Here is a 24110-nt window from a genome sequence, read left to right on the forward strand (position 1 = left end):
CCCAGAATCTGACCTTTCTGAACATCGTTCCCTTTGCTGGTTTATTATTTCAGTCTCACTACCTCTCTCATTTCCATCTCTGAATCACCACATTTAGCTTTTCCTAGTCCTGCTTTCTAGCCATCTCATGCAGTAGAACAGCTTTTCCCTTCCCAGCCCTGGCTGTTTACAGCTACCGTGCACTAAATCATTAAAATACTGTATTTTTTGTCAATTTGAGCCTTCCTTTCTGTGCTGGGTCCGGCTGGGGCAGAGTTGATTTTCTTCCCAGTAGCTGGTGTGGGGCTGCGCTCTGGATTTGTGCTGGAAGCAGTGCTGGTGACACTGGGATGTTCCCTTGCTGCTGAGCAGCGCTGGCACAGAGCCGAGGGCTCTTCTGCCTCTCACCCCCCAGCGAGCAGGCTGGGGGGCACAGGGAGCTGGGGGGGCACAGCCGGGACAGCTGGACACAGCTGGCACAAGGGGTGTTCCAGAACATGTGGTGTCACGCTCAGGATATAAAGCTGGGGAAGGAGGAGGAAGGGGGGCATATTTAGAGTGATGGCATTTCTCTTCCCAAGTAACCATCACACGTGAAAGCTCGGCTGTCCTGGGGGTGGCTGCGCACCTGCCCGTGGGACATGGTGAATGAATTCCCTGCTTTGCTTTGCTTGCATGCATGGCTTGTGCTTTACCTATTAATCAGTCTTTATCTCAGCCCATGAGTTTTCTAACTTCTATTCTTCTGATTGTCTCACCCATCCCCCTGGGGGGTGTGAGTGAGTGACTGGGATTAAACCAGACACTTTCTCACTTGCTTTTGTCTCTTGTTCGCTTCTGTCTTTTCTTCCTTGTGGCAGGATGCTAAGAGGACCTTTTCTTTAGCAAATCTTAAGGAGAGGAGTAAAAGCAGAGAAGATGCCTCCTTCGTCTCAGTTGGGGTGCTAAATAAGATGACATGCCACAGTAATTGTGCTAAACAACTCCGACAGGGCTCCTGCTCGACACCCATGCTCTGGAACAAGACCTTGTTCACTATGGACAAAGGTTCATGTAACATTAAATATATCTTTAAAGAATATGCTTAAAAGAAGATTAGTTTTAGACTAAAATTTTATTTTAAAAAAATAATTAAAAGGGAGACAGTAAGTTGCAGAATAACCTCTTAAATACCAGGCTTATGAAGTACACCAGAACAGTCGTTTTACAAATTCATGCGAAGAAATGACCTTTTACCAAAGACATGGACAGGGAGACGGAGTTAGATGGATTTAAATGCAAGCAAGTCCTCAAATCCATTCTCTACTTAAATCCTTTTGAAAGAAAGGAGCCATAACCAAACAGAAATTAAAAGACTGGCTAAACAATTTAATTTCCAATTCACTCCGACCTCTATGTTTCAGATATACATTTCACTATTTACTAGTAAAAGTATTACCTGCAGGGAGACTCTACCTATCATCACTCAAAAATAACGGAAACATTCCAGATCAAGTCTGAAATTAGAAATTGTATATTTAAGGAATGTTGTGCCTATTTTTAAGACAAGAAATACCTGTTTTGTCATTATTTCCACAGGGTGCACATGTTTGCCTCTATTGTAATTCAAGTTTATAAAGTAACTTCAACAGCCCACATCTAAGGATCAGAGCAGAACCTGGATAATGCAAAAAACCAAACCATATGACACTGCTCTATTAAGTATCAAGATTTTGTTTGTTTCTTACCTGAAGAACTCCTACAGAAAACAACATGGTCTTCTCACACTCCAGGTGCTATGTACTGTGTTTGTATATGTCATGGCAAAGGTAACCCTAAATGTGATTTTGTAGTTTTTTTCCCACTTCCTGCTAATCCCATGACAGGTGTACTTAATGAGGCCAAATTGCACAGTCTAACTAATTGCATTCTCTCTAGAAAGAGAAGCAGGACTGCAGATCCAGCACCATGGCCCCTCAGAATGAACAGAAAGTTTCAGCCTGAAAACATATCTCCCAGTCACATTTTCTGGAATGCTGTGGTAACGCCAATAATTGATCTGGATTAAGCCTGGTTATACCAAGCGTTGAACAAAAATGGCTGTGCTACCACAGCTTTCACACTGCTGTGGCAAAGGACCGGGTCACCTGTGGCTGTGACCATCCACACATCAGAGAAACTGCTTGACAGCACTGATCAGGAGAAGAAAAGAAAGAGAAGGGGAAAAAAACCCAACCTCAAAAGAGCAAAAAAGAGTTGCAATGTGGTTTTCACTTGCTCTTGAAGCAATGTAGCCAGGTGCCCTTATTGGTAACAGCTGTAAAGGGATAGCTTGTCCTTACTTTGGAAAATGCAAGGAATTCAGTTGTGCTGTGTGAGTGAAGGTGTTGAATGTTTTCTGTGAAGGAATGACAAACATGTCACAAGGTCCAAAGGAACTCATGCTTGCAGAAATGAAATGTTTAAAAATGCTAAAAATAGATTTTGCAGGTTGTGTTCTGAACCTGAAAAAATGTGAGAGAATCTGAAAAGGAGATGCAGATTTTGGAAGTTGAATTCTTATATAGTGAGCAATTAAGTTGCATTTATAATGATTCAAAATTAAATTAATTTTTTTGATACATAGGTTGATTCAGCAGAGGGTGGGAAGAAAATGAGGCAAGAAACAGTGACAGTCTGAAAAGTTACAATGTCAGTCAACAAACATTTGTACTAAAGTCTATGGATCCATTGGGAGAGTCATTGTGACAGATGTGTTTTGAAGATTTTCCCCTCACATGCGAAAATGTAGTTCCTTGGTTTTGTAAAATACAGATGGATATAGATTTTAATAGATATTTTAATGAACTTCCAACTCCTTGAAAAAAAAGTTCTGTAAGAATGGATACCACCCTCTGCATCAAACTTGGAGTTTTGGGGGGAATTTTTTTCTTGTTTTCTATTTTTTCTTTTCTGTATATTCACATGACTTCACATTTATATCTATTTATCACACATTATTTCCTCACTCTTCCAAACAACCTGAGTAAAACAAAGAGCCTGTCAAAGGCAGCTACAACATGGAATTTTTCTTCTGACTGCATCTTCCTTCCCTATAAACAGGCAGAAATAGTCATTTGTCACAGAAAAACAGGAGAATCCATCTTTATTCACAAGAACAGAAGAAATTTGACCACAGATTCTCTTGAGAAATCAGAAAGTTGCTTAACTTTCATGGACTTATTTCCTTACTGCCGTTGGCTCAGATAAAAATTGAAATATGGTAAAACTATACTGTCCATTTTTGTAGTCACATTCTTTCATCTTTTCTTCCACACTGCAGCCTTTTGTATTAGCTTGAAGCTATCTAGCAAAGTAAAGCTCTTTCCTTTATTGGCCTTCTACATACTTTTGCAATATAAACAACAGAGTGAAAAAATATGTGGTGTTTCATTCTTACACAGAGACTTTCCTTTCAAGGCATTTTTTTCTTCTTTCTCTCTACTCTGATAGTTAAAAAGATACCAATTTGCATCTGATTAACCAATCTGATCTGTTTCCCTTTTACTGATACATCATCATTTCCAGCCCTGCTACACACAAGCACAGTAAGAAAAATATCAGCCAAGCAAGGTTCTGTTGACAACACAGCACCATTTATTCTAAGCATTTTATTAACCTATGAAATATTTTATGTCATATTTTAGAGTCAGGAGAAGAATCTGGCAATGTAGAGATGTTCTAGTTTCCCCAGCTTTCTGATCATTTCAATATTATCATTTTTTTCCCCAACTGGGCCAGCAAGGGTTTTGAATTATTGAAATCCCCCTTGAAACAAAATTTTCAGTGCGTGGTGTCTTGAGGCCATTTTCTGTCTCTGAGAGGGGATACAGCCACTAGGTACCAGACATCGATGTCCTGATCTTCCCTGGTGGGTTCATAGGCAGATTCTCCGCAGTTTTTTGTTGCTGAGCTGGTACAATGTTCTTGAAGAAAAAATTATGTTAGTTAAATAGTATTCTGTACTTTCACCTAACAGTCTCATTTTCATTAATCTAATGTTGATGTCAGAGGATATCTCCCTCTTCACAGGGATGTAAAAAAACTTATTGCATTGACCCAGAGAATAGTAGGCATTCTTTACTGAAAGAATGTAAAAAATAAGTTTTTTTATTAATCTGCAATACGTCTGAATTTGCTGTGAAAAATATGTAGTTATAAAAGCTGAAATTAAAGTACTGGGGCATAGTACACTGAATGTGTTATATTTGCCTATTTGCAGAAAATAGACAAATTTAGGAGCCTTGCTAAGGATTCCAACCTAGTGAAAGCAAAGTGTTGTAACTGCGCTTGGATTGCACAGTAGGGAATCCGCTCTTCCTCAAAGGCAGAGGAGCAGGTCTGTACCCCCGGGATACCCCATGTCCTCTTCTTGTGTGACTTTCTCACTGTAGAAGCCAATTTGAATGACTGATACCGAATGGGGGGATCTGTAGGAAAGGCGGTGAAAGCAGGTAGCACAATACAAGTTCTAACATTCTGCTTGCCAAGTCAGAATAAACTAGAAAGTTTTCCAAAACAAAGTTCAGAAGAAAGAAATTCTTAGAATGATTGCTTTTGTTTAATACCCAAAATACTAACATTTATTTAAGAGAAATCAAACAGTTCTATTGAAATTAAAATATATTATCAAAAAAAGTTTCAAATTGTAAAAACTAGGAAATTGCAATTTCTTTAGTTTTGCTCCTTTGAAATCTTTTTCAAAATCCATGTTTTCTTGAAATATTTTGACCTAAAGTGGCATTTCCCATTAGAAAGCTAATAAAATTAAATATTTTTCATACAAAGTACCTTCTAGCATTAGAATGAGCTTGCATTGAGAAAGAACAGTATCAAAGAGAAAACCCTTCCAATAAAACATTAAAATGCATATTTTTTCATTAAACGTATTTTCGGTGTGCTACAAAAAAGGTCTTCTGCTACCTTCACTTAGTGCCTATTGGAACCGAGTGATTGTTTAAAACACTGGAGCTTAGAGCTTGAGTTCCTCCTATAGTTTTACTGTTCATTTCCTCTCAGCAAGAGATAACGAATTCAGAATAATCTTCAGTAAAGCTTTTGCTGGAATACAATGAAGAAAGTTTGGTAGAAATATAGCTGTATCGTGTTTACAAAAGCCTTCGTTGATTAAAATAATAGCACTTCATTGATTAAAATAATAGCACATTTTGAAATAGTGCACTACTACACTCCGCATTCACGTCTCGAAGGTCTGTGACCTTAGGAAAACAAACCAAATAAATTGTCCAGGGTTATTGCTAAATTGTGGCGCTAACGCAGGTCATCATTTCTTTTACACACTCCTGTAAAACTTGTTTCTCTTGTGCTTGGCAATTCTGGCAAGTTCTGCCCACATATTTTTAAATCCTATAGGATGACACAAGACGACTGTAGGTAAGATGACTTATACTGTGAGTTGGTAACGGATAATTGAGATTAATCTTCTTTATCCTTTACTATTTGTCAAATGACCCTGTAGTAACACGCTGTGCACCTACTGTTTAAGCCAGAAAACACGATGCAGCCAAAGTGCGCCCGACCCCCCAGCAGGGCCTGGAGCATCACCCCTCCCAGGCACAGCGCTGCCACTGGTGTCACTGGTGTCCCCTTACGTGTCACCCCTCCCAGGCACAGCGCATGGCGTGCTGGGACGGAGGTGTGCTGCCACTGGGTGTCACTGGTGTCCCACTTACACGACGGACGTAACGAAAAGGGATCTCGGAACATGAGACCCTCTTCCACGTGCACCGAGACACCATCGATCAAATCCAGCCCCAGGAGACACGTAACGGGTAAAGAGGCATCACTTGGCCAGTTTAGCCCCGAAAGATCCAGCTCAGCTGGAGGATGACTTACAGGTTTATGCTGCAGCTGGGGGGGGATCTCCCTTTGGTGGATACCGCTGGCGTGTAGCAGCATGTCGCGATGGGGGCTGCCCCCCGGCTCGCTTTGCTGAGCACCGCTGGCGTTTAGCAGTCGCGATGGGAGCTGCTGAGGTGCTGCAGCCCCCAGCTCCCAAAGCCCCGCTGATAGCTGGCAGCTGCCTGTGTGACCCTGAGTCTTGGATGCTATGGCAAGGATCATCCAAAAATAGCTGTAGTATTACATGTGGAGTAAACCCGGGGCTGGTAGAGCCAAAATAAATATTTTAAATAAATAATTCCCTCCATAAATGCATCAGAGGAGACTGTAGCAGTCCTATTTTATGGTCTCTGACCAGTTTCTGATTTTTCTTGATATTTATATAACTTCTATGCAGAAAAAGAATGTGATGTCTTTAGGGGAAAGTTCTCACATCTTCATTATCTTACAAACGAGAAATGACAATCTGAGGCAGACAAAGCAGTATGAGATTCTGTCTTCATTTCAAATTCAAACTTCTGTTTTGTTCAATTTCCTCTTTCTATTACTGCTTTCCTCAGAGATGTTTTACAGTTTTTACCCCTATCTTGCAAATTAACCATTCAAGGCAAAAGAGTATTACTAACACATAAGTCATGGCACACCGTACTGACCCCTTAGCACCACTCTCATCCAGGACCTGGGCAGAAGTCCAGCTGTGCTCCAAGCCTGTGTGAGGTTGTGTCCCAGCTGAAGCACCACTATGCCAAGTTGAACCAACACAAAGCCCTGAAAACCATCGCTAACCCTAATAGAGTATTTTCACCTCTCAGGACCAGGTGCTTGGGTAGCTTAGGTCATGTGTGCCTGGACATATGTACAATGCAATCTAAAACTCTTCTGTTACAATATATGTATTTACCTATCCTCAGATATCTCAGACTCAGCACCCTACACAACTGTTTTGCCTAGCACTTCAACCTTGACAGGTGCCTAGGTTACGTATTTTTTTCCTGCATCCCAAGACATATAGTGGTGGTATCTATATGGAACAACAGCAACATATTCACTGCTCCTTTAATCTAACTTCAGATTTTATAAACTGGACTACCACTAGCAATTTGGGAGTTACTGTGGACATATATGTCCTCACAAGCAAAGGACCTCTATTTATGAGCAGTGACTTTCCAAAAGGTATTTTCCACTGCCTGAAACCTGTTTCAGCAACCAAGACAGAGAGGGTAAATCAGATACTATTTATTGTAGAATCTCCTAGCATTGCTGCTTGGCTTTATTATAATCTATTGTTGGGCTGGTAGATGCACTGGTAGCTGCTGATATTCTCAACCAGTGGTTTTATCTGCTTCCATGGTAACAATGAGCATCCATATGCATTTAGAGTTAGAAATATGCCCAGAGTTGAGCTGTTATGTGCTAGGATCATTATTTCAACTCTTTAGAGGCAGACAGGAAAAGTAAATCAAGGAAAATAAATAGTACAAGGCAGGCTTTCAAGTATTTTTCCTTCTGAAAGGTTTTTCATGCTTTTTCTTTTTTTGGTGTGTTTTAACAGAAACAGCAAAGCAGTCTGTCTTAGGAGGACAGTCATACATACCCCCTCTCCCTTATGTTAGGTAGAAAGAGAATCTAGCAATGGAAGTTTCTCTCTTACCAGACCCTCTTTTTTTACTTTTATGAAAGGAATTTGGGCTATATTCTATATTTGCCTCTCAGAAGTTCTTTGTTGTCTTACTGAAAAGCATTTTTTCCTCTATGATTTGACTGTTAAGGAAGAGTTGTTCAACTCCCTTGCAATTGCCTAAAGAGCTATATTTGTCAGTGCTTCCTTGCACACCTAAGACAGTGACCAAGGGGTTTTCTCAATTAAGGAATTTAATACTTTGATCATTCGTTTGAAAATAGCTTGCCCAATCTGCTTACTTTCTTTCCAGGTAAGCACAGCAAATGGAATAACTGAAGTTGCAGTTTCCTAAATGTCTTATCCAAATCCCACATCAGTATCTCCAGAGGACATCTTGGTATACAATAATTCAGTTTATTTCTGTGCCATAGCCTATGTATTAACAGGGCTACTCAGCAAGACAATCCAACAAAGATTACACACAGTTTGGAGACACTTCTGGTATGTGCGGCAGAGAAGAAAGGGCATCTGTGACAAGAGCTGAGCCTGGGATACTCCTGAAGGGGAAAAGGCTTAACTGCAAGATGGAGAAGACTCACTAATGAGAATCAGGGTAAAGAAGCTTTTTGTAGGACCTAAAGAGCTGTGTAAGAGTTGTGCAGCTCACAAAGCCACTGAAACGCTGCTGGACTGTAGAACAAGGCCGAGTAGAAGTACTGACTTGCAAGGGCTCCATAGGCTGAGGGAGATTTATCCTCAGCCATTTTTATTTAATGTCTTACACAATAAAAGTGTGTAAGTTTTTCCCCTATTACTTATTATTAGAACAATGCTTTAAAAACTGGAAGTATTTGAGCATCTCACTGAAAGGAAAAGTGAGTGTTCCGAATTGCCACCAGTCATGATCTGGGGAGATACAAATGAAAGAAATTATTCAGTTCTTTCGTGTGCTTTTTTTCTAACAAGTAAGCCTCACTATACATGTATCTCTGGTCCACTAGTAGCTGGTGAGTAGTCAGATGTTTACACTTTTGGTTTGGGTTTTGGTGGGTTTTTTAAGAGCAAATAAACACATAATTTAAAGGCTCATATTTTAATGCCAGAGGAAACTATCAAGATATCTCTTGAGGTTCTATCTACCCAGGCGTGTAAGAATAACCTGGCCGTGTGCACCCAGATACCTAAGATCCAATAGTGTAATACACGTTTATCATTGGAAATTAGTGTTGCAACTTAGGTACCATTTCTTAAGACTCTAATTTTTATAAGCATCTCTAAACATAAGTAAAAATTGTACAGTAAACCCCATTTTTAGTTCCCATTTTTCAAGAGACAACTTAAAAGGACTTTTCCATGGGATTATCACATACTGACCTGGAACGGCAGCCATACTCTTTATTGTGATGAAAATTGTCCTCTTTGCTACATTTGGAATATTCATTGAAAATATTCCGTTTTTTCATGAAAAATGGTGACGTGAAGAAATGCAAATTTAGTTTTCCATTCACGAAGTTCAGAGATTCAACCACAACTACTAAAATCCCATTTTTGTCTGTTTTAATCACTCAGGGCAGTGGAGGTACAGAAACATGGACGTGAATGGTATTGCAGTGGTACAGACCATAAAACCATATAGAACTAGCTGTTCACACAGTTTAAGAGATTGAAATATATCTCCTATGCCCAACACAGTTATACTACCTCAATTAAACTCATCATTGTGTCAGAGAAGTCTTGTGTAATGGAAAAAAGGTAGATAACTTGAAATACCTATATTAGTAAAAACAAGAACAAGTTTAAGAACAGTAAAAACTTGATTTAATCTCCAAGTTACTAGCTATCATAGGCAACAAAATGATAGGCTTTGGAAGCATAGCTTTCTGATTTACATAGGAATATTGAGACACTTTTCAGGTTTTTTTATTGGGGTTGGTGTGTTCACAAAACTGCAGACAGTTTTCCAAAAATAAAAGTGTATTTTACACGGTCCAACCACATGTATATATTTTTAAGAGTTTTAATCTGCAGCTTTTGGTGCACATCCAATTTACTTCCTCATTTAGGGTAGATACATATAATGGAATTCCCAGATGAAATCAAAAGGAAGATCTGGCCCACAGTCTATCTAATTTCTACCTTTGCCTGACCTCTTTAAGCCTGAGCAATCCATCTTATTTAAAATTTTAATTAAGTCTTTACCCAAACAAAAATTAAATTTTCCAAAGGGATGCTTTCCACAGTATGACTTTGAACTAGCTTACAAAAAGATAGCGGAATTGATCCTAGCCTACAAAAAGGATCTCCCACTTGATCTTCCCAGAAGTGATTCTTTTGGAAAATAATTTTGTCCACCATAGTACTTGTTTGAGAACACAAACAAGAAGCAAGTTTGCAAGAGACATATCTGCTGGATCTGAATTTGATAAAAAGAACATTTTATCCAGTATGACAGTGGCTAGCGAATGAATTACCCTCCCTGCCTTCAGAAAACAGAAACCTGAAAGAAAAATGGTTTGTTTAACTATAAATATGATAGTTAGATAGACCTTTCCATCCTTCGGCTACCATTAATCTTTGTGGTTTATTTCTGTGACGTTCCTTTTTTTGATCATGGCCCTTCAGCTGAACATCTGTATTATATTTCTGTGTTCTCCCACACATGCAAAACTCCTCCACAGAGGCACAGATATAATGGAAATATTTTATATTTCTTCTTTAGGAACCTCACCACTTTTCCTTCATTTTTTGTGCACATAGTATGGTTTCATTACTCCAGCAATTGCAGCAAATTACAAATTTGTATCCTTCATGGAAAATATTGATAGTTTTTAAGAACATAATATAGTCCTCTTTTCCTTTAAATACTACCATGCTATGTGGATGTAAAGAGTTAACTCACATGATAAGCAGACAGCTTAGGCAGCCTAGAAGTTATCCACTCAACCTATTCATTACCAGGTTGCTCAACTGCCTGTTTTTCCAGTGGAGCCGCGTCAGTGGCGTAGATGGTGTGAGCTTTCCTAATCAATTTCTGTGCTAAATCAGTATAAAAGGCTTCTTCAACAGGAAGGCCAGGCAGGCCATAAAAAAAGTGTTAAACAGAGGTAAGGAAATCTATTTATAACACTTAGTTTAAGGCACTTTTTTATTTTTCCCCCTTTTGCTACAGATACTATTCCAATTGACCACCATAAGCATCTACTGGAAATACTGCAACAGCCACAGAGGCTTCAGGACTGACATGCACACCTGAAACGGCTTAAGCTCCCCACGCCTCCAAAGAGCAGGTCTGAGTGCCTGATTCTTGGGCAGTGAAAAACCTAAGGATCACTGGCATTCTAACCCCGTGGTCTGGGACAAAGCTGAAGGATGGGGCCAGAGGAGAGCCACAGCGTGCTTTGGAAAAGATCCCACTGCAGACCCCAGGGACTGAGGCAGAAGGCCTCTCCTGCGCAGTTCAGGCCAAGGCAAACAGCTCTCCACGCCCGCTGTATGGCTGGGATTGTGAGCTCATCTTGGGGATACAGGGTCAGTTTCTCTCATACTTATTCTTTCTGAATTCTTTAATCATAAACTTCCAGCAACGAGAGGAAAGCCCTATCCCAGTCCTGTTTCCAAGCAGGACTTTGAGTTAAACTTACTTAGGACAGCTGAGACCTACCTCTTGGACGAGCGCAGCACCCACCCCTGCTTTTTATTTACTTGGTTTCAGCATAACTCCTTCAACATGTCAGAGATAAAAAACATTTGGAGAAAAAATTGTTTTAAGTGAAGGTATTTGTAATTCTTTTTATTTTCAATTCAACTAATTGTAGTCTTTAGCCTTTCTGTACAAAAAATGGTCATTTCAGAAATACAAAAGTAAATCCATCATGGCATCTAAATAGGAGTTAACTGCATCAACTCCCATAAACAGTGAAAGAAATTGTATCACTAAATCTCCTTACCTCAGAACGAACATTTAACACTAGCCAAAGCTCTCAATTTGCTTGTGTGAAAGTGTGAAAAGAAAAATGAAATTGCTATGTTATTAATATTTTAAAACTAAATTCTCTACTGTATATACAAAGGAAGAGTCCCATGATTTATTTAAATGTATAGGTATAACATACAATATATTAACACCATAACAGGTTCCTCATACAGAGATTAAATATATCATAATGTCTCCTTGGGACTTGCTGTAATGCATCAGTGTTGGACCGTGTCAGTGTGCTCAATTACTGATGCCTTTTTGCACCAGCATTTTGGTCCATTCAAAAGCATCAAGGCAATTTTGAGGTGTGTATAGTGAGCAAATAATTTCCTCAGACACCATAAATGAGACATAAGAAAACAGAGAAAAAAAAACAGAGCTAGAGTAGAACATTTTCTTTTCTCTCTTTTTTCACTTTTACCCTGACAGTACTTAAAATATTAAAAAATAAAAAGCACCATTCTTACATCACATCTGTAGAAGGTAACTGAACTGTCATATTTCCCAGCACATGTTTGTCACACTATGCTTTGAGACTTCTCTTATAAACCTAGCATAATAATTTTGACTGACAAAAATACTATTTGCCATACAGCATCTATTGTTACTGGACCAGCTGAACTAGATCCCAGCTAATCTGTAAAACTAAATTATCAAACCAGAGCAGCTCTCCACAGTGACTTGAGCTAGATACAGTTTTATAGGCCATTACTAATCCCTGACTGAACCAAACCTCACACAATTTTTTTTTCACATATATATATATAAAAGGCAAAATTAGCGTGTTCTAATAAAGATATGAAAATCTATTTAAGTCTGCCTCTGGTGGGGATTTTTCACAATAAATGTAAAACTTCACAAGAAATATTCTATAATATTAGCTACGTGGCTAAGACACATGAAGTAAATTGTCTTTTAGTTTTTGTGCCAATTTGAATATTTTAGCTTTGGTTAGAAACAGAATGAAATACTCTAATTCTGTCAAAAGCAAATATCCCTGAATTAGGAGGTCACATGGAAGTGCTAGATAACACCAGGGTCTCAGGAAGCTCTGCAGATAGCTGATTCTATGGAAAAGCAAAGCATGGCATAACTTGATTCAACCATTGATGAGAAAAGGTGCTGATTTACATCAGTAATGATCATAGAATTTGGCCTTGAAGCAGAGTGCACAGGGGACCACATCCCTACCCAAACTTCCAGCACCTGTGGCAACAGTTACTGATAAGTAAAATTCTGTCTGTTGATTCATGTGTGACTGTCACTGGACATCAGTGCAGGTATGTATCTGAGTGCAAAGTTATTTGTCTATTTTTTCCTACTCTGAAGTGGCTAATTTTCACTGGAAAAAATCATAGACAAGTTTTGGCATTACCATTGGTCTGAAGTGTGTACATTTTCTTTTTAAATATTAAAGCATCTCACAACTTGATTCTATCTTCTGTTTCAATTGAAAACTGGATGACGTACTGAAATGCTGGAGAAATAAAGGAGTGATTGCAGCAATATCTGATGTTCTTCTGTCTGTAAGTGATAAAATGCCCAGACTGAATGATTCCTTAGGCAGTGTGAACGAAGGAGTTAGTTCACCATGTTCTTTCATGCAATCCTGGTTTTGTCCCTCTTTTAAGAGTCAGCAAATTTAACTCTGTCTTTATGTTGAATATGCATTATATATCCACTTCAATACATTCACAGAAGATCAACAAGAAAAAGCAGGGGAAGAGGTCTTTTTAAAAAAAAAAATAAATCACTCAGGTGTGAAAAATTATCTTTGCTAGATAACACCAGTAACTTTCTCCTCCTATTTTTTTTTTCTCTAAAAACACAGATGGAAATATTTTCTTTGCAGTTGTCACCCTTTCTTGTTTCAGATAGCAACAGTAATTTTCTTAGCTTGACTTAACTGGAGAGAAATCCAATGTTGCAGAACATTGCAGAACTAAAACCTCCCACCGCTCTATTTCGTTCCCCTCTATACATTTCAGACCATCCCTGTCTCCCGTGTGCCCAGCAGCACTGCCAGCTGGCCTCCAAGCAATAAAGACTTCGAGGGTGCTGCACTAATTGCTTTTCCCCCCACTTTACCCTTTCCTTGCTGCTTCCTCCGTCCTGCCACACGCTGGATGCCAAGCCCAGCCACCAGCGCAGCCACCCACATGCATCTGCAAAAGGAGCTCCCAAACATTCCCAAAGTCTCTGCTCTCAGCAAAATTGACGGGCATAGAGATGCTAGGCGAAGACTCAGAGGACTGGGGCTCAGGTTTTGGCTTGTCCTAAATCAATTCTATAATTTTGGTTATCACTTGAAGACCATTCTGCTCTGCTGCAAAACAGAGCCGATTCAACTGCAGCTGAGCTCAGGCTCTGCTAACATGGTAACCATAGCTCATAAACCTGCCTGGAGACCAGAGTTCATAACCAAATCTGAAAGCAGATGCTTTCCTTACGATTTTGAATTTCCACAAATATTTTGCACTTACTGGTAGGGATTCTTACATTTCTGTAGATTTGTATGGATGGTGAAGCTCATCAGATCACTGACAATGTGAAGTTTCTCATTGTCAGCCTGCCTGTTCCCTAGATAACTCACAGGCAGACGAGACAGGTGCAGTTCACGAAATAAAGAGGTGAAGTTTGACAGTCTTCACAGATCACAACACACCAGAAAAAGGAAAGAATGGTTTCTTGAAGGGAATGAGACTATGATTTCCCAGAATGACAGCTTTACTTGCATTCCTCTCATTAATAGCAGGAACATCACAGTAACAAGTAGAAAAAAAAAAGATAATCTAAAAATCACAATTCAAACCTACTCAAATGCTCAACCTAGGCTTTTTCCTACACAACATTTTTTCCTAATTTCTAGGATTTTTCCTACACAAAAAGTCAGGCCATATATAACCTGTCTCAGAAGGTCCTTTTCAAGCATGAGACCACTTCTCAAGAGAAATGCAGGTTCTGTGCATATGCAGTGAAAGTGGTTGGCACAGCTCTGCAAAACCGGCCCCAGCTGCAGAATGTGGTGTTGGCAGGAGCTGCCTCTTCTGGTAACGGATTGAATTCAGATTCATTCGGCAGTATTAAACCAAATGGTTAGTTATGAGGACAAATGCTTCACTCAGGGGTTAGGCAATGCCCAGGGGATTGTGCCCTGGACGTTGGGGATGTGTATGTCGGTCCTAACTGTTAAAAAAACCCAACAGGGGACCTGGCATTTAGGAAGAAAAATACATGCGACAGCATATGACTGTTCACATAAACATGGATTTTTTACAGGTGTTGTAAGAACAGCCCTGAACCTAAAAAGTCAGGAGGTTATAAAGTAAAATATCCTGCTATCAAGGCTGTAGTAATTTTTATATCAAAATATCTAAGCATTTTTGTATTGGGTATATAGGATCTTCTCAGTGGGATACAAAAGCAAGCAGCCACCTCCAAATAAATTTGCCATCTGAGATTCAGCAGTAGCATAAAAGCTGGTCCCAGATCTGGAGTCCCAGCTATTTCAGTCAAACTTCTCAAGGCTGCAAAGTTTCAGCCCAGGAAGGTCTCAGACAAGCATTTTGGTCACAACAGACCACATGCAATATAAGGAGGCAAGGAAGGGAACCAGCAGAATACCAAAATAATTGGATGCTGCTTCTGTTTTGACTTCACTGATTTCAATGTGCACATCGATCTCAGTAGGTTTGTGGGGAGCAGGAAAGCCCAGGTTGACAGGCCGTCCCAAACTGCTTAAAGACAAATACAATATCCTTATGTTAAATCACCATAGACCAATTTTTGAGTATACAAGAGGGAACTTTTTAAACATTCAGTTGGGGGAAATGCAATTACTTCCTTTTGAGATACAAAAATACATATAAACACACAAGAATGAGTTACACCAGTAATTACAGTTTTCTTTAGCATTCTGAGAAAATTATGAAGTATACATTTATGTCAACTATTACTTTACCACTGCTCCCAGGATAATGGCAATAAATGGAGTAGATAATCCTGCGTGTGAAATCGTAGATTTATTTTGTAATGTATTTTTAAGCACCCAGAGAAGCAGATAAATCATAATGCCCCCTTTATATTCATTTATCAGCAAGATACCACCATTAAAATAATCAAGAATGGCACCTAGAGAGTCCAGATGGTACTAGGTGTAAAATGAGTTTCCAAAATATCTCCTTCAAGCTTCCACAGAACCGGAGTAGTTGTAGATAAGATATCACAGTGCTGACAGGTATGACAATGTTTTATAAAAAGAGGGATTCAGCTGAAGAACTATATGTGGCACTGTAAGATCAAATCAGCAAGCATATCCTGCTATTAGTTATCAAGACCAAATCACCACCAGAAATTCTCATTAGATAAATAATTTTAATGTAAGTCACACAAATAGAGCTTTGTTCACACTTGACATACTTAACTGAATTGAAAACTAAATTTTAGTCCTTTTCACAGATTGTCAGTGGAAGTATACAAGGATATTCAAAAGGCCAGCTTAGCACTTTAGCCCAACACCCAGTTAGCTGTAACAGAGGAACTGAGATTGGGGGGCTGGCAGACCCCATGCCACCCAGACCCTGCATACAGCGTGGCTGGATCTGCAGATCTGCCGCAGGGATCGCGCTGGGGTTGCGGGCTGTGGCTGCAGGAAGCAGCCAGGTTCCCTCCACTGCCTTTTGCTGATGTGGGAGGATTCACTACTGGCCAATTCCAGCTACTTTACATCTTCTCCACACCACTGAGATAAACAGATCAGTCAAACTGAACACTAAAAATAGTAGTCAGCAGACGTCCTTTACCACTACTTCAAAAGAAAATTCACCTTTTTGGCTTTTTTTCTACCCAATCTCTTTAGTGATACAATAAGCATTAAAGGTGATATAAATCTACCTGCTAACTCCCACATTGGTTTTGTGTACTAGGAACACATCATTTGCATTGCATATGGATATGCCTGTAAGTATGAAAATGTATCTGTAAATGTGCATTCCAAGCGGTTAAATACTTGCAGTTTTCCTTGCTGTGAAGTGTTCTCAGTTTCAAAGCTTTTGTGAGAAAAATCAGATTCTACACAACTGTGAGAAAACAGAGAAGGGAAAAAAGGAACCCAAGTGCAACTTGCTGTCAGCAAGCCCTAACTTCATTCTAGCTGTGGCTTTAAACAGGAAACCTCTGTCTAGGCGAGATGTGCCCCACCAATAAATAAATAGGCCATGGAAAAATAAACATAGCCTTCCTAGGCATGCTAGTAGGTAAGCAGTCACCTGATCTGGCAAAGCAAAGATAGCATCTATTGATAATACAGACTATACAAAGCCAGCCAAAACCACTACTGTTGAGGTTTTGGGAATGAGTCCCACTGCCTGACCCAGTTCTCTCTGGGGCACTGTGTCACCATGAGATTTTTCACAGCCCAGGACAGTGCTCTGGGCAGTGCCAATGTTGCCACCAGTGCACCGTTGTGGTAGCGATCAGCATCTGTTGTTCTTCAACCTTCAGCAACCCCACAGCAGAAGGGTCCCCTGCGAGACCAGGCAAGGCAGGCATTTCCTCCTGTACCTCCTTAATTTCCTCCACCTCCAAGGCAGCTGTACTGAAAGCCAGATTTCTGTAGGATCAGGAGTAAGATCAGCTCTTCTGCTTTGTCTGGGAAAATGCCCACCAGAGGCTAGAGCCATTTGTGATTGGTTTTCCTTCCAATTCACATACCAACGCCTCTAGGGTTGAGGCAGGCTCTCCATCACACTTCCTCATGTCCTCTCCATAGTCCTGCAAATAAAGCCACAGTTAAAGAATAATTAGCACTGACATGGAATGGAAGATGAGGTAGTTCCCTTCTACATCTTCCAATATCTCACAGATAGGATCTGTATATTTTCTGATGTGTCCTCAGTTGTACATATACACATATTAAAACAAAGCAAAAACCAGTCAGGGCCTTGAAAGAAATTCAGAAAGATTTCTTTACACAATTACAAAGTTTTGGTTTTAGTCTGTAGTTAATATAGTCCAAGAGATTCTATGTACTACCATAAAGCTTACCAATTTTTGCCCAAGGAGCAACCTAGAATCACTTATCCAATACAAATATTCTGAAGATAAATGTGTAACAACGCATCTACAGAGAAAATCAGCAAACAAACCCCCTGTCCAGACTCTGCTGTGCACAAACTTCACCTCTGAACAGGGGAGAGAATGAACAACAGCTATTACTCATGGGACTTAACGGAAAGCACATGGCTAACGTAGGGTGAGAGGGGTGGTACGTAAACCCAAAGAAAAGTTGGACCAAAGAGATATACACTCTAGAGAGGATACTTCAGCAATGCTAAACATCACAGTTGGAAAATTACTGGGTTTCAGTTGTCATGTCCTAGATCCCACAGTTTACACATAGCTTGTTACAAATAATCTAGTTCCTGGTGGACAGGTTGACTGAATCACTAGGACCCTCTGCTGAAGTGCAGACATCCAGGAACTCAGACAAACGGTGTTGTGGTGGGTTAAACGCAGCTGGCAACCCAGCCCCATACAGCTACTCGCTCACTCCCCCCACAGTGAGGTGGGGAGAGGATCAGGAGAGTAAAAGTTAGAAAACTCGTCAGCTGAGGTAAAGACAGTTTAGTAGGTAAAGCAAAAGCTGCGCATGCGAGCAAAGCAAGGCAAGGCATTCATTCACACGCCCCACGGGCAGGCAGGTGCTCAGCCACCCCCTGGACAACTGGGCTGCATCACTGGAGCAGTGGCTTGGGAAGAGAAACGCCGTCACTCAGTGTGTGTGTGTGTGTCCATCCTTCTTCCCCCCAGTTTATATACACAGCACGATGTTGTATGGTATGGAATATCCCTTTGACTAGTTCGGGTCACCGGCCCTGACTGTGTCCCCTCCCAGTGTCCTGTGCCCCCCCAGCCCCCTCGCTGGCAGGGCCTGAGGAACTGAGAAGTCCTTGGCTTAGTGCAAACATCACCCAGCAACAACTAAAACCGTGTGCTATCAACATCTCAGTCCACATCCAAAGCACAGCACTGCACCAGCTACTAATGAGAAAATTAACTCCATCCCAGCTGAAACCAGGACATATGGGTAGAAAGGTGTTATAACAGTTGCTAAAAGGGAAACAAGAAAGAGGGGTTTTAAATATTTTTAACTACTTTTTTTTTTTTAAGCTTAGATTCTGAATGAAAACAAAATATCATATACATTTTAATTAGTTGATATTTGATGATCTTTCTTTCCTGATATATCATTCACATTTTGTAAAGTTACCTTTTTGATTTAATGAAATATGTATATATCCTTATTGCTAGTGTCACTAAAAATGTTGGGAAAATTCTGACCGTTTAAGCTCTGTTAAGTTTGGAAAGTGGAGTCTCACTTTAAGAGATCTCTTCTGCCTGCTATTTAATTCATACTGCTTCAAAGGCAAGAACATTCGGTATACTTTTTTGCAAATATCACTCCATACAAATTCAATCTAACTCTAAAATGTGCTAGTGGATACAGCACACAAAGTAACGATCAAGCTGGACACTTAAAGGATATACTATTACAATATTGCAATTTGATTATAACAGAGGACAAATCAGCCCTTGTATTCCCCCTGCATCAGACACTTGTAGCGGAGAGCTCGGCAGGCCGTTTCTCCTGGCGCAGCCCCAGCCAGATCCCGCGAGCTGCGATGGCAGCCCCTTTAGCCACAGGTTTGCATGGAGGCCTTGGGATGATGGGCACGGGGCTGGGCTGGGCTATCCTGCCCTTGGGAGCAGGGTGCCCCAAACTGGTCCATCCTCTGCCACTTTCCACATACTCTGGCAATTTCCAGGAGCAGAGTTTCCCTCCTGTTTAAAGGGCTGAGCTTGAAACGGGAGGAGAGTATACTCTTCAGAGTAACTTTGGGGTTTGTTTGCCAGCTCTGCTCTTGCCTTGCACTGAGCGCAGAATCTTGCCGCTATGATTTACTTGCGGATCTCAGCTGTATTTCCTGAGCATGGGGATATTTTATGGTTGTTCTGCCCACAAGTTCATTCAAATTTTAATGCAGTATGCGACTGTCATTAGGATACAAAGAATTCCATTTTGACAAGGCTTTTGTTTCAAACAGCTTAAGACCCAACAGTTTTGAGTTTATATTGGTTAAGGGGAAGCTTTGCTCCCACTCCAGAAGTTTTGCTAGTCCTTCACATTTCACAGTGGACATGCCTTTCCTTTGTCATTGACTATGTATCAATTATTTATCATTATAGTCTTGCACAAAAAATGCCTTTAAGCATTATGAAAGAAATTATGAAGATGTGCTCAGCATTCGATGGATAGCCGAATGTCACATAAGCCAGAACAAAAATCATCAAGTTTTACATTGGACTCATCCGCATTCTGACCTGTAAGGATGTCAATTTCATATTAAAAAATATTCAAAACTGTTTTTTTAGGTTAGCAGTGTTAGATTCAATGTTACAAACAATATTGTACTCCACCGCTGCTAAGGTACAAAGTCATTGATACGTCACAGAAATAAGTATGGCAGGATCTTTCCCCTTTTAATCCATGTTAGTTGCTTAGGCAGGTAAAAACATGGAACAATGCGTGGACGGCAAAGCTAAAGACATACAGGTGTATTTAATATTAAAGACATTAGATAAAACATCCAGAGAACAAACAAAAAACCAAGAACAACAGAAAACCCTAAACAAGGCTGGCTAAGAAAAGTGCAAGCCACTGGTGACACCTACGAGCAGAAAGCACCTCCGAGCTGGACCCAGCCTAGCTGCACACATAGCTAAGGAAATGTCAGACTTAGGGAAACTGGCATTTTTTTTTCTAACAACATTATAGCAATGAAAGAGCCTTTTTTATTTGTTTGTTTCACAAGAGCTATTTTATGTGCTTAACTCACTAACACTGTTTGCTCATTTCTTTACTGAGATAACGAAGAAGGATGTACACTCTAAGCTGAGTATTCCTCACACATTAAACATAGGAGCAGCAAAGCCCGGGGAGAAAGTTTGAGTTAGTCTCCATAATATCCATTTTTTTATATAATTGTTAATAAAGCTAAACCCTATGAAGGGAGAAAAAGTCTTACTTTATAATGAACTAGTTATTTTTCTGTATACCACAATAAAGTTTTACCTTCTTAAATTTTTCACAGCTAATATACCTGGTTTATGTCCTACCTTGATAAGCTTAGAACACAAGTTAAGGAAACAAAATGAACAGATTCAGCAAACAAGAGTCTAGAGCATACCCACCATGAACTTAGGATGTACTGAGATAACTAGGAAATTACAGATATGTAGGTCCAAAGGCTGCTCTTATCCTCTCTGATATATACGTGTCATTTATTCTTCTGGCAACTTTTTTCTACTAGTACTTCTCTGACTGTTCCTTCCCCAACCCCTCTCTTACCTTTTCCTATGCATCTAGTTCAGTTTTTCCTGATTTAGTTCACTCTTGAACTAATGACTGAAGATCTATCTGTGCTGCATACATAGCCAAGCAGATTTAAAGAAATTAACTCCTTCATTAGGGATACCCAGCCCACTACAGCACGTCTCAGCAGGTTGTAATTCACTGCAGAAGCTGCTCATCAGATCCTCAGCATTTTGAAGTTAGCAAATGATGTTAATTTACAACAGCTGTTGTCACAGTATAGGAGTCAGCTTTTCAATATTTAGACAATTGAAAGAGCTGCCAAGAAACAAAACTGAATGACAATTAAAGCAGCAAAGGGTAGAAAAACAGTAACAACTAACAGATCATTTAATGCTTTTAATGGTGGTGCTTCAAAAACCATTTTAGTGGAGTTTTCCTCAGATCCATTCCCTGCAGCATATGAGCCCTTTTTAAAATATGTAGTTTGACTCTTATTGCTGTTTTTTTTCAATTACAAAAACTGAAGGACTTGTTTATAGCAAACAAAATACAGTAGCTTTATGAATAGTATTACTCTTATGAATACAGTATTTGTTACTTTAAAGCAAATAAGGCCACATTTGCATGATAAATCTGCTTCAAGAAATGGCAATGTGGCATAATTTTATGTGACGGATGTAAAAAAAATGAAAACAACTAGAAATTTAATTGAGACCAGTTAAATATGTCCCACTGCAATAAGACAAATAACTGAAGTTGATATCATACACAGCTCATGCTTGCTTAGCTGGCCTCTGTAAAGTAGCTACTTCGTGTTATCAGTACCAGGAACAGTCACTGACTAAAGCTGTAGATGTTGCACTTCCATAAGTCACTCTTCGACTGTTGCACTTTATTTGGTTTAGTCCACCATTTTTTATCAGATCAAATAGTTTCTATCAATTACAAAGCTGGATTTTAATTAAAGTAGAAAATTATTAAAGTTTGGATATTGCCTCTCCTCATTTTCTGACACCTTTTGGGCCTGAGTGTACCATCTACATGGTCAAGTCAACAGTTCAGTTTCAGCAGTGACCACAGCAGCTATGGCAGCAGTGTCAGCATGTGGGGAGGTGCCTCTGCAAAACCAGTAAGAACATACCATTGCAAAATACAAGCGCTATCATGAGGGATATTTCCACTTCACCAACAGCGGTATTTCCAGTGTCAGGAACAGGTGTGCAGGTATGTAGAATATATTTGCTTTATATTTTCTAGCTGTCCCATATTAATTTTTTTCCTACAATTTTACTTTATCATATAAGCAATATAGACCAGAAAAAAAGTGCATAGATTAAAAAAAATAATAATAATTAAAACTTCAAATTATGGATTTTATTCTGTCCCGCTCCCACTGAGTTCTTATTCTAATCTATGTTCTGTCCTTGTCTAATCTCTTAAATTAAAAGCTCTGCTTGGAGAAATGCTGGATTTTCCTTTTCTTTTCAGTCTCACATGTTTCTTTCATCTTTTCTAAGGCCATAATAGATACATTCAGTCCTGTCAGTTAATTCTTTATTTTCTCAGTCATCCCACACAAGTCAACCAACATTTGTGGAGGAGCTTGCTACAGTTAGTGAAATCCAAGCCACCAGTGTAATGGATCAGCTTTCTGAAGATCCCAGTGGGGCCGGAATTTCATATAGAAAATAAAAATCTGAAGAATCTGGCCATTGAACTACTTTTCATACACATTTCTTTGAAAAAGTTAGACAAAGAAACCTTACGCAACCATGGAACAGCAGCTCTGATGCTGACTCTATTTCCGCCACCTGGTAAATGGATAAATCATAAGACATCATTTGGTTTTGGCTGTATGAACATTCTGTAAGTCTGATCTGGTTTTAGAGTGGTTCTATGGGTATACTTCAGTGCAAACCTTTTAACACCCTTTCCAAAATCATCTTGACCTTCCTTTCCTTTTTTCAAGTTAATCTGATTCCAAAGCTAACAGAACACATTATAAAGATCTGGGGTTTCATCAGTCTTCAGTAAAATGTCAGCAGCTGTATCTCAAGTGGGGTAATTTTACTATTTTATTATTATATTTTAATAGCATACCTGTGAACACATAGTGATGGTGAAACTAGTCCAATTTCTCTATAAGGATATCAAACTTCATTTTTATTTTGTCACCACCAGCATCTCTTCCCACATCTGCACATTCTTCTTTTCCTAACTTCTAGCCTGCTCAACACAATCTGCTTTCATCGATGGAGAACGATATCAGAAACATAGCAAGTAACCCATGTTTTGAAAGGTTATTCATATTCAACAGGCAAGTTTTGCTTTAAACACCTTCCCAACATTTTGGAGCCAGAAGGCTTAACTCTTTCCTGCACAGTAGCACCACCACTTTTGCTTTGAAGATTCCCTATGATATGATGATGCTGAATAAGGTGTTTACTTTTGAGCCTATTCTTAATCTTTCTGTTTAACTGCTACTCCTTCCTGAGGCTTTTAACAGCATTTCTGTTTGCCATGGCAAAACAAGGTAACAGGCATGGTTAGGAAACCCTAATGAACTTGTTCCCTGGCTCTTATAGATTGGCTTAGGCACTTATAGATTTATATAAAATAACTTCATGTTTTATTTGCCACAAAAATGAAGGCTTAGTAAGCAATTCTTTTAATACAGGAAATTTTGACGAGTCAAACAAGAATGTGTTAGCCTTGCATATTGGTACCTGGATCAAAAGAAACTTAAACATATGGAATTGATTCGCTCACATCATCCAGCACTCAATCCAAGTTTGTTTGGTGGCTTTGCTTTTGTTTTAGGTACTCAGTAGCGGAGGTGTCATTTTTTCAGCCACAGTACAGATACATTGGAGGGGCTAACACCTGTTTTCTTTAGCCTCGTAGATATATGAACAGAACTTGTGTCTGTTTGTAAATTATTCCTAAAGTATTAATAAGACCTCAATATGGGGCACGTTCTATCTTTAACAAATATTTATTGAATACTTTCTCTGTTGGTGACAGACATAGGACATAGGCAGAGGGTTCTGGTCTTCCACTGAACATGTCTCCATTGAACCAGTCATCAAGCAGAACGATGTGGTGTTTCCTTAGCGTATAACGGACAGTGTACAAATAGATGAACACTGAAATTTAATAATTTATTATAAAGTTATGTGATTTTTAATAGTAAGTCAAATGATAACTTTATTCTGATAGCTGCATATTTTTTCTAATAACAGTGTTGATCTAAATCAGACTTAAGTGTTTCTATACGT

The 24110-nt window shown here is 39.4% G+C and overlaps 1 long non-coding RNA gene across 1 annotated transcript in view; it reads right to left on the reverse strand.

Annotated features, from left to right (window-relative positions):
- Positions 1-1128: 1128 nt before the first annotated feature.
- The window catches only part of LOC114010223 (uncharacterized), a 63582-nt gene continuing 40600 nt past the window's right edge, over positions 1129-24110 (reverse strand). The window contains exon 7 of the long non-coding RNA XR_003551592.2: positions 1129-3923. This is a non-coding gene — a long non-coding RNA (uncharacterized LOC114010223). The remainder of the gene's footprint in view (positions 3924-24110) is intronic.

The sequence above is a fragment of the Falco peregrinus genome, chromosome 2, assembly GCF_023634155.1.
Source record: "Falco peregrinus isolate bFalPer1 chromosome 2, bFalPer1.pri, whole genome shotgun sequence".
Classification (NCBI taxonomy): Eukaryota; Metazoa; Chordata; class Aves; order Falconiformes; family Falconidae; genus Falco; species Falco peregrinus.